Below are 12,282 nucleotides of genomic sequence, written 5' to 3'. Positions count from 1 at the left end.
TATAACAATAAAAATAAAACATAATAAAATAAAATAATTCTCACGACGTTTCAAGCAGCCGTCCTCACCTGAGGACGGCTGCTTGCGTTGTAGCCGAAACGTCGTGAGAATTATTTTATTTTATTATGTTTTATTTTTATTGTTTTATTGCTTCCCTTCTACGTGACTTTACCGAAAGAACCAAGAACATTGGAAGTATGTTATCAACCAGGCAATGCCTTAACTGGATGTTGTTTCCATCATTACCTGCCGGTTTACTAGCACCCTTTTCATCTGTTCTTCCCCAACTTCCCACTTCTAGCCCCGCCCACTTCCCCCCCCCCCAGCCTCACTTCCTCTTCCCCGAGCGCTCACGCGGCCCCCCCTACCCCACACACCCCCTCTCTCTCTCTCCCCCCTTGCCTCCTCCCCCCTCTCTGACCTATATAACCTCTTTCAACGGCAGCTCTCCCGCCGACTTCAGCATTTTATTGAATGTGGTTGTCCCACCTGATGAGGATCTCTTGTGTTGCGATCCAAACGTCGTGATTTGTTTTATTTTATTTCTACCTACGTGACTTTACCGAAAGAACCAAAGAGTATGTTTAACGTTGTGTCGGTCATGTTTAACCATACCTCACCACGCTGGTCGGTGTGGGTGAGTGAAGCAGTGGGGCATCCAGGATCACTTCAGATATCATTCACTGGTGATAGCTGTTGCCCAGAATCAAACTCAGGTCCCCAGGTTCAGAGTGTATGTTAGAGGTTTGCCCACGGGACAATTGGGTGTCTGTCTTAGACAATACTGCAATCATATTTATAATCTAATATAAACATTTGCAATCAGTTTTGCAAAAACTGTAAACAGGATCATTTGAGAATAGTCTATAAACACAATGAGTAATTAGTGCGTTTTGAGTTATCTATATATATAAAATCGTTCATGTCTGTCTGTGTGTGTGTGTGTGTGGACTTTGGCCCATACGCACTTTCATTGGACGGCGGTTGCCCCTGGCAACGGCTAGCCACGCCTTCGCCGCTTTCATTGGACCTGGCAACGGCTAGCCACGCCTTCGCCAAGGGCTGCAGTTTCATTGGACGGCGGTTGCCCCTGCCAACGGCTAGCCACGCCTTCGCCACGTTCATAAGCTCCGTATTTAATTAAATAATAGCCATTACACAGTATTGTTGGAGCGCTAGGGGGGGGGGGGAAGGAACGCCACCCGTACCCTGCCTTTTCCAAGCCGACAATTTTAGGCGAGGCCGCAGGCTTTGCACGCTACTAGGCCTCGACACCCACCACGCCACTCTGAGGTAAATTCATCAAAGTTTTTCCTACTCTTCACTACACCCCCACCACAATGTGTGCTATTAATATTACTTTTAAACCCAACGCGCCAACAATCGATTACTTTAATGTTCACTGTACAAATACTCATTAAGCTGGGTGAGCGTACTGCCAGTCTATCATGTACACTGTAGCCTGCTTATTAAGCTCGGTGAGCGTACTGCCACTGTATCATGTACACTCTAGCCTGCTTATGAAGCTGACTGCGTGTACTGGCAGTCTATAATGTGGACTCTTGCCTGGTTATTATAATCGATTCTTTATATGTTCTTTGTACAAACAGTCATTAAGCTGCTTGAGCGACCCCAGTTCGATTCCAACTCACGCCCACCACCGCTGACGATTATTTGAAACGGACCTGGCCCTCCCCTAGGTCCACTCAGCCTCAAAAGCGTAACTGCTGTCGTGTGTGAACATCGTCACTGGGGAGACAAAGGCGGCGGGGCATCGTGGATCCAAGTCCCGGGCGAAGCCGGGTCATGTGTATGTGTGTTTGTGTTTATGTGTATGTCTGTGTGTCTCTATGTATGTGTGTATGTATGTGTATGTATGTGTTTGTGTGTATGTGTGTGTGTATGTATGTGGGTTTTTTTTATGTCTTTATGTGTATGTCTGCGTGTCTCTATGTATGTGTGTATGTACGTGTGTGCATGTGTTTGTGTGTATGTATGTGTGTGTCTATGTATGTGTGTGTATGTGTTTCTGTGTATGTATGTGTGTGTATGTATGTGTGTTACGTGTCTGTCTGTGTGTCTGCATGTATGTGTGTGTGTATTGTGTATGTGTTTGTGTGCATGTATGTGTGTGTTTGTGTGTATGTGTATGTCTGTGTGTTTGTATGTGTGTGTATGTGTGTGTATGTGTTTGTGTGTATGTGTGTGTATGTATGTGTGTGTATGTGTTTGTATGTGTTTGTGTGTTTACGCTCGCATTACACAAATGTGTTGCTGGTCTAAGGCGTTCCTCGCACAGCATTGCCGCTTTATTATTTCAGTCGTTTACTGCCTTACGCACCCTGAAAGTCGTGTGTGTCTGCAGCAAGCGCGTGTATGTGTACCTATGGACGCGCGCGCGTGTGTTGTGTAGGGGGAACGGTAGTGTAGTGCTTAGCGTGCTGTCTGTGTCTGTGTGTGTGTCTGTGTGTGTGTCTGTGTGTGTGCGTGTGTGGTGTGTGGGGAGCGGTAGTGTAGTGCTTAGCGTGCTGTCTGTGTGTCTGTGTGTGTGTGTGTCTGTCTGTGTGTGTCTGCGTGTGTCTGTGTGTGTGTCTGTGCGTGTGTGGTGTGTGAGGAGCGGTGGGTGTAGTGCTTAACGCTACGCTGCGCTACCAACCCGGCGAACCGAGTTCGATTCCCGCTCACGGCCACCACCGGTGACGATTATTTGAACCTCCCCTAGGTCGACTCAGCCTCAAACGAGTAACTGGTGTGGCGTATTAACATCGGCACTTGGGAGACAAAGGCGGCCGGGCGTGGTGGATCCAAGTCCCGGGCGAAGCCGGGTAGTACAGCTAGTCCTGTACAAAGTAACGTGGCTACTGTATTATTTAGTCCATTTTATGAGGGGCGTTTTCGCTGTTGCGGCAGTATCAGGTGAGGGAAGAATGTAGGTGTCAGATCACGTCTTGAAGATGACATCCCAAGCTTGGGGCACTGCTCGTGAGGCTGGGCCTAAACAGTGGCGCTGCCAGTACCAGTAAGTGGTGCTGTGAGTCACGTGTGAGCATGAGGACTTACATAAGAGGGTAGTAGATTCTGTAAACGATGAATGTGAAGGCATGAAACAGACGAAAGCACAGTGATCAGTATGGTCCTTGTATCATTGTTATAGAGCATCTCAAAACCTGAATATATGTGTCGTGAGTTCAACTGAGTCGCAGCTGTACACTTGGAGGCAACACATTTATTTAACACCAACACACGGGGTAACTGCCCCTTAACAGAATAACCTATGGTGGTGACCACCAGGCTAACTACACTAATTACCACGTAACTAGCTACTATGGACCGGGACCACAGCTCGGGTCCAGGTCCACGTGTTGGAGACTCGGAGAACGTAGACGAAGGTTTCTTCAGGATGAACAACAACGCCGGTCCCTCTGGGGGACCCGGCTTAGATCCTCTGCGGCGTGGCTGGCTCCGCGTTTGGCCACGACCACCTTCCAGAATCCTCGAGCAGGATCTGGACCCCGACCAAGTGACCCCCCTAGCCCCCACTTGGGGCCCCTTTGTAGACTTAACTGGTCACGTGTCCTTTCGGGTCAACCAAAGTGCCATGGCCTTTAGTAACCTCATTTCTACAGCCGGCACTCCCACACCCTGTCCTGTAGGGGCTGGCACTGCACGCCAAGCGTGGCGCCACCCAGCGCTATCAATCGGCGCTCACCGAGCCCATCTAGGGCCGGTGCTGCACCCACACCATTGTGGTGTCCGCGATGTCGTGACACCGCACGCCGTGCCTCTCTAAGGCCGGCACTGCGTAGTGACATCCCGCGATGCCACTAAATATGTAATACAGACCACCTGTCCAAAACAGTGTCATGATATACAAGGGCCATTCATTGTGCTGTAATGTTGTGAACTAGATATATAACGTACACGACTGTAATTGTTACGGCTGGCTTGTTGATTTCACAATGGTTACAAGCTAATGAGCTGAATGCTGTTAATGAGCCACTGTCGCACAGAGATGATAGCGATTGTCAGGGCTTAGCAGCAGCACTGCTAAGGGCTCCCCCAAATGATAAATATGTAAAACAGACCAAACCCATTTTCATCAATGGGATGGATATTTTCTAGCAAGGGGTTGTTCTTCATTCTTGAATTACCCAGTCGTATTTACAGCAGAATATAAATACACAAACTCTCTAATCTAACAGGAGTGGCTAGAGTGCTTGACTCAAAAAGTAGCAAAATAAATCCCATGCAAGGAACAATTCGACTGGTCATCAATCTGAGATCAATATAATTAGACTCAATTCATGGTCAGTTAGCACGAATTGTTGTTTTCTCTATACAATGACCCATACCATGCACTGAGATGTTTGTGTTGACTTTTATTACTTACGAGTAGTTGTAGCTGAATCAGATCATGATTATGTGAAAAGAGACAAAGTACAAATACATTAATATTACGATCATATGGCAATACAAAATCATATGTACACGTATTTATTACCTTGGTATACAGTGTGCCATCTATGCTTGATTTATCAATGTGCCCGTCTGGTTGCCTGTTGCATGCGAACATTTCAGTTTTTGCCAAAACTATGGCCAGGATCGTCTCAGAATAGTCTATAAACTCTGTGAGTCAATCATATGTATGTTTGTTTGTTTTTATCATGTACTGTACATGGTCACACGACTACAGTATTATTTTGTTAATTTAATAAGGAGTGCTTTCGTTGTTGTAGAAGTATCAGGTGAGGGAAGAATGTAGGTGTCAGATCACGTCTTCACTTGCAAGAAGCTCAATCCCTGAAGATGACATCCCAAGCTTGGGGCACTGCTCATGAGGCTGGGCCTAAACAGTGGCGCTGCCAGTACCAGCACGTGGTGCTGTGAGTCACGTGTGAGCGTGATGACTTACAGGTGGAGTCAGTAGAAGATTCTGCAGACGAATGTGAAGGCATGAAAAAGACAAACACAATGATCAGCTGGGTCTTTGTATCATTGTTGTGGATAATCTCAAAAGCACGTGTCCAAAACAATGCGATCCGTACCAGGGCCTTCCAATGTGCAGTAGTGTTGTGAATAAAATGTGTTGCCGACATGACTAATTGCTACATCTGACTTGAGTTCACTGGTTACTAACTAATGAGCTGACTGAAGCATCGCACAGAGATGATAGCGATTGTCAGGGGTTAGCAGCAGCAGTGCTCAGGGCCGCACCAAGTGATAATTATTTAAAACAGACCAAACCCATTAACATCTATGGAATGTACATTTTCTGGCAATGTGTTGTTCTTCATACTTGAACGACCAAGTCCTATTTACAGAATATAAATACAGTTTATTTACTCCATAATCCAGTAGTACACCATTCTATACTCCAGCAGCATGGCACAGTGGTTAGTGCTTGACTTAGTCATAACATTGCAAGTTTATTGGCATACAGGGATTCATTCAGGCCTTCATTGTGAGGTCAATAAAATTAACAATTTTGTGGACAGGCTCAAGACCCTGAATAATGGTGACTTGCAGCTTAACAGTGGTTGTCCTCGTGCCACAATCTATCATGACGTGCAGAGATGATGTTAATAATGAGTACTTACGAGCATTTGTTGTAGCTGTGCCAGGTCGGGTTCATTTGAAAGAGACAAGATACAAATGCATTATTATCAGAACCATGATGTTTTTGTTTTGCATAAAATGCGTTTCCCCTACATATTAACCAAATATAGGTTTTTGTTTTGAGTTAGATCGCATAAATATAAATCTGTCGTTAAACCGACACAGTCAGTTAGTAAGGTTTGAATTGGTCTGTAATAAGGTGGGCACTGATTAGGGGTTGACAGGTACGTGAAAAAGAGCCGAGTATGTATTCATAAACATTTTAGCCGAGTATGTAGCGAGTCATGAGACGCCCTCATGCTACCTGAGGTCATTGTTCACAAGCATTACGGGGAATCCGCACTCAGCCGACAAAAACCTACCCGGTACTGCCTTGGGGACTAACGACGCGACAAGCTACAACACCCACAGACTCTGCGATGCGGGAGATCGCCGTCAACCACGAGATTTTAAAGTAATCGGCCGAGCGGGAAGCAGTGGGAGCAGTGCCGGATAAAGCTCGTGTGGGGCCTGTACCAAATGATGCTCATGGCGGTACCCCTGGATACCAAATAATACAAACTGACTGAGGCAATTAAATATTTTATTTCTGGGACACTTTTTTTTCCAGGGGTGTACTTAACTCTGCGACTGGGGTACCAATCAATCCAAAACCGGTGCCACTCCGCGATGTTGAAACGCAGCGAGGACGTTAGCACTGAAACTTTGAACGCTCGCGGTACGCACCGTAGTGGTGCATCGTGTACAGCTCGTCGAGATGAGTCGATTGCCGCATCGCCGACCATCAACAGACTAAAAACGACTGCATCACGGACATTGTGCGAGAGCCGGGGTGCTATGGTACCCCGGGGTACCGCCATGAGGTTCATTTGTTACAAAGGGGCCCTAAAAAAACATGAATATTAAAACACAAATGTTTAACTTGCATAGTAAAGTAATTGTATTTTTTCATTTCACAAATCGCTAACCTGAACACCCAGTCGTTCGTAAAAGTTGAAGGCGGTATAGAGCAAGTTCTGAATCACTGAACCAGAATTTCTAGGTTTAAAGCATTTAGCGCGGGGCCCTTGAAAGTGCGGGCCCGTAGCATCATATGTAGCTACTTTTGCTACTTGGATAATCCGGCACTGAGTGAGAGGAGAACCGGGGAAGTTTATAATGCCCGGGTTGGCGTTTCGAGTCAGCGGTCTTCTATCGCTGTCGGGGCTTTGTGCGGCTAAATCTCCGTTCCGTGTCCTCAGCTGTCGCCTGTCCGCCCGCACGTGAACCCGGCCGCGAGACGCGACCTGTCCTTTGTGCTTCACTTTGTTTTCCTTCCACCACTCCGCACCTGTGATTCGCGCGGTTGGCCACGTGCCGTACAACATAACGTCGACATAGAGTCGAGTACACAATAGAGGTTTTTTTGGGGGGTTAGATCGCGTACATTTATAAATGTGTCGTTAAACCCGCCACCAACCGACACAGCTAATTAGTGAGGCGACAGCCTGATGAAGCTAGTTGTAATTACTCGCGAAACGTCGTACTCAAATTATGCATGTTGTGGATTTGCTCTCCAACACACCGGTGTGCTGTACTAATAATGAATTGGCACGTTCTGTTCACGTGACAAACCTTACTCATGGGCTGTGTCGGGTGGTGGAGGGTTTAGCGACACATTTATATATTTACGCGATCTAACCCCCCAAAAAACCTGTATTATGGATAATATTGGTCGCGAAATCCCTGCTACTAATACTGCGTCGGGCGATAAAGTGCAGCAAGTCGGCACAGTAAGGGGGGTGGGGGGTACAGCTGGTGGTGGTGCAGCTGCCGGCCATCTCAGTCGGCCAACCCATGGCACCACCTGGGTCTGTCCCGAGACCTCTTCCTGTCAGCAGCGAGCCAGCGACACTTTACGCGACAGCCTAGGAGTGCACCTGGCCTGGCACAGGCTTGGTGGCGAACGGCGGGGTAGTGGTGTTGGTGTACGAGTCGTGGGGAGCGGTGGCGGAGAGGTTAGCGCCCTGCGCACCGGACCCCCGGCAGGCCGAGTTCGATTCCAGCCCGACGGCAAAAGATTTGAGAAAACCATAGCTGTAACAACCCTTTATTGGTCACCCCGTGCCCCTTATACATCTCATCGTTCATCCTACAAAGTCCCAATACGAGGGAGAAACACAAACAAATAGACATAAATTATGTTACGAAACAAAAAGTGTTTTACGTATTAATTTTTCTAATTGGTGTCAATGATGCTACTTATGCTACTGTCTATGATCTTGCATGCTGATGCTTGCTTGATATGTGGATGCGCACACTCATGTTGTAATTGTACAACAATAAACACGTAAAATTATGAAGGGTTAAACAATACACTTTTTTTTATTTGGCCGTATTATTTTTGTTGTGCCCGTATTTAAACTGCTATATGCCGTATGGACCTAAAAACTCAATGTCCCTGTCCAAGAATACAGAGTCAGCGTGTGGGGTGACAGCTATGGAAACCCCATCACAGCAGGGCGATGCATACAAGAATCATGCCACCCTGCTGTTTGTGCTCACACCTTTAAGTGTTGTTAATTTATATTCGTTTTCAGCTTGCAGGCATTTCCCTCTGTTGATGGGCTTATCAACATCACCATCATATTTTATGTTTACACGCTTTGGGTAAATTTCCATGAAGCTGACGGTAGTGAAGATGTTTGCGTGACGAGATGGTATAGATATGTTTGTCTGGCTGACGTGTAAGAAAACATCAAGTGAACAATGGAGTCAGATGTTAGGTTTTGTATTTTATAGAATGCGTGGAATGTGCAGGGACGCAACGCTTACTCGACTGATATTTCAGAAATGTAGATGGGGAAGTGGTAAAATACATTTTTGTTTAAACAAAAAGATGTTTAAATCAGGCGAGAACACCCTGACCTCTGCCCCAGCATGTCAACGCATCCATCGTGGCATATCAATACAAATTGGACATCGGTGACGAATAGTTTTATAGCTCATAAGAATCCTCCAGTATAAATCAATATTCTGATTTTGAATTGCATTGTCATGAATGCAGCAAGGTTTTGGCTGGCATTAAATGTTGAACTCTGTGCTATTTAGTATTTCTGCCTGCGTGGCACTGGAGATAAAGGGCTTGACTCGTACATCAAACTATCTCAAGAATCTGAGTTTTCAATCGAACCTTGTGTCCAATTCTAGAAATATTGTTGTGCTATAAGTCGTGCTTTTAATAAACATGATTTATTAATAATAAAACTAAACAAGAGAAATGAGGACTGTGTTATGGGAATTAAGTCAGCAGAGTAAATCCATGGTGAGGCCTGGCCACTCTTTCCTTGGAAATATCAATTCGGGAGAAACGCCTTTCCATATAAATGTCAATGCGAGATTGTGACAAAGGTTTCAGCTGCATCAAAATCCCGCTGACTCCTCATCAACGAAGAATTCTGGAGTTGAATCGGTTTAAGGAATAACTCCAAATATCTCCCACCCGCAAATTCTTAGACTGCGTGTTTTATCGAGCAGTTGTGCGTGCCGTTGGAATTCTATGTAATAGCATGATGAGTTGAAGTAATCTTTACCTGCCCACACCACCTGTATTACTATTAACAGTATTTTTTCTCCGTTGTATATCACTGCACAAACTCTTCCCACAGGTGTGCGCCACAGTTGTGCACTACAGGGGTGCACCACAGGTGTGCGCCACATGTGTGCGCCACATGTGTGCGCAACACATGTGTGCGCACACATGTGTGCGCCACTAGTGTGCGCCACAGGTGTGAACCACAGGTGTGCACCACAGGTGTGAACCACAGGTGTGCACCAGCCTAGAGGCATGGAGGTGTTGAACAAAGCACCATTGCCTGACCCACACCCTGATTCCTGCCTCATGGCATTCGCTGTGTAACACGTGCTGGGTTTACATTAACGATTACTGGAAGTTGACAAACTTTGGCTGTTGCCTGATGAGGCTGGTTGTAATTACCGGCGAACGTCGTACTCGAATTGTCAATGTTGTGGGTTTACTCTCCAACACACCGGTGTGCTGTACTAGTAACGAATTGACACGTTTTGTTTACGTGACAAACCCTATGAATTGGCCGTGTCGGGTGGTTCCGGGTTTAAATACACATTTATATTGATGCGCTCTAACCCAAAACACCTCTATTATGGATACGTTGAGAAACTCTTCTTCGCGTCTTTTATCATCGTATCCTGATTATATCACTGTTATGAAATGTGTCGCGTGTCAATTATTTCGACTTAAACTCGCTTGATGTTTGCTAAATTCAGTTTTTTGTGTCAGTTCTATCGATTATTAATTTATTTTCAAATACTTTTTTTTATTATTGTAGAAAAACATGTTAAGTTCAACATTGTAAACCTGATACATTTAAACTTTGGATGTTTAAATAGAACGGTAATTCGCATATGTCACGTTATCATTACATTGCTACATTTGAATAATGTTTTTGCACTTCTTAACGGAAATGTGTACATATATTTGATGAGGCTGCAACGACAAAGGAAATAATAAAATAGTGACAGACCACACAGTATTCACGCACTCGCGAAGAGCGACTCTTAGGTGCATGGAGGAACGACAGGAAAATCTGGGAGGCAGCAGCAGCAGCCAGGCAACGAGCTGGCGCCAATAATTGCCAAAGCTCAATGGTTCTCTACGTATGAAGATGTTATCGACCAATTAATAAGTGTCAATACATGTTGGGAGAAAACGGGAGCTCCAGGAGAAGACTCATGCGTGCGATGAGGACATACTCTATCCCAGAATCAATCATAATAATCGCTGTCGTACAGCGAGGGAGCGAACGACTGTGAGGCACCAGGAGGAGAAACCACAGGCGAGGGAAGGCGGCGGCGGCAGCGGCAGCCACGCGGTGAGCAGCCAGCAATGACAACGAATTCCCAAGCTCTGCAGTCCTCGATATACCAAGGTGTTACCGGACAATCAATGGGTGTTTATCTGTCGGACGAAACAGGAGCGCCCGGAGAACGCCGACGTGTGCGAGGGGGAAACACTCTATCTCGTGGAGAGGCAACAGGCAGAGTCCACAATTTTCCTGAACCGACTTTTCCTGGCAAGCCAGGCAAAGGCTCCTCCTGGACGCCCACGGGATGGAAGTTTCACAACATCTATGCGATCAACCAATCCTCGCTGCATCCACAGTGCTGGATTACAGACCGCGTACTCGTAGGCTCTGCTTTAGGCCTCTGGTTTAATTGGCTGTAAATGGGGCCTAAGCTCTGAGCTAAGCAGGGCACAGGTGTTTGTATATCTACTCGTACCACAGCCACCTGTGTTTAATTATTTTGTTTTATCCACCTGTCTGAAATGTTTGATGCGTGTTTTCGGAATATGGAGAAGAATTAGAAGAAATTGGCTCTTCATGAGAATAGGTTTTCCCCTTTTTTCTGGCAACAAAACAGGCGTTAAGATGTTAAAACACCAAACTGAAACCTTTTACAAGGAATCATATCTGCATTAACCACAAGACTTGTGGTCAGAATGCAAACAAAAACATATTTTGATAATATTTGCATTGTCTTTGAAACTGATTGGTCCACAAAAGAGGCAGCTTTCTTTGGCTCTTCCTGTTATTGTGGTTGCCGACCCCTGACCCCTGGCGCCCCTTTGCAGGCGTCACGGTGCGAGGAGGCCGCGACCGCACTCCGTGACTATATCTCATCTCGGACAACAACACAACTCGACACTTTCGTCACGACGACTGCCGAGAAAATTCAAATTTAGGTGTCGAGTGTGTGGGCACAGCGTTGGGTGCCCGACAACTTAATTTTCGAGCCGTGACTTGGCGTGACGGCACCCCGGTTCGTTTAATACACCTTCGACGCGAACGATGCTAAGGAAATGAAAGTAGATTTTGGTTTCAATTTATATCTAACGCGCATTTCAACGCTGTGCTAAGTACTGTATTACAGGATGTGGTTTAACTCATGTTCCAAATTCAATGCTGTGTATACCTATGGAAGAGAACGAGGAGGTGCATGTGGCTGTATAATGTGTATGTATATGCGTGCGTGGATGTGTACGTATAACGCATTTGCAATGCGCTGCAATGCAATGCTCACCCGTGAATCCGAGGAGCCATGGAACGCAGGTGATGATCAACAGAGGCTGGAGGAGGTGCCCCATGGCGACTGTGAACGATATGATTTGAACGCTTAATTTCTCGTCACACTGTGACAGAAACTCTAATCACCACCGGTCTTCTCTCTCTCGCCCTTATATACGCAGGGCGGAGGAAGTGGCGGCGATGGTGGTGGTGATGGTGGCGGAGAAGGAGGTGGTGGTGGTGATCGTATCGGTGATTACGGTGGTGGGAGGTTTAGCGAGATCGAGGTTGTAGTCGCGAGTCATGAGATGCGTGTTTCTTGTGGCACTGTTCAGCTATTCCAAGGGTTTAGACCCCCCCCCCCTCTCCCCACGCTTCTATAGACGAGTGCTGCTATGGCAGAGGGACAATCTTGTGCCGCGTTCGAGTTGAAACGGACGTTTAAACATTCGAGCAAAACATCCACGAAGAGGAGGATGCTACCGTGGAAATCCAGTTTACCATGGGAGTCCAGTTCACCATGGCAGTCCAGTTTACCATGAGAGTCCAGTTCACCATGGGAGTCCAGTTTACCATGGGAGTC

At 46.3% G+C, this 12,282-nt stretch overlaps 1 long non-coding RNA gene across 1 annotated transcript; it reads right to left on the bottom strand.

Moving 5' to 3' along the window:
* Positions 1-4,391: 4,391 nt before the first annotated feature.
* LOC133341371 (uncharacterized) lies at positions 4,392-11,840 on the bottom strand. Its single transcript, XR_009755038.1, has 4 exons — positions 11,716-11,840; positions 5,598-5,612; positions 4,913-4,933; positions 4,392-4,402 (listed from the first exon to the last, which is right to left on the bottom strand). It is a non-coding gene; the product is annotated as an uncharacterized LOC133341371 (long non-coding RNA).
* Between the last annotated feature and the right edge of the window lie 442 nt (positions 11,841-12,282).

The sequence above is a fragment of the Lethenteron reissneri genome, chromosome 2 (genome assembly GCF_015708825.2).
Source record: "Lethenteron reissneri isolate LAM-NWPU_2019-01 chromosome 2, ASM1570882v1, whole genome shotgun sequence".
NCBI classification, from domain to species: domain Eukaryota; kingdom Metazoa; phylum Chordata; class Hyperoartia; order Petromyzontiformes; family Petromyzontidae; genus Lethenteron; species Lethenteron reissneri.
Note: the sequence above shows the minus strand (reverse complement) of the source record. Positions and strands in the feature narration are given on the sequence as shown.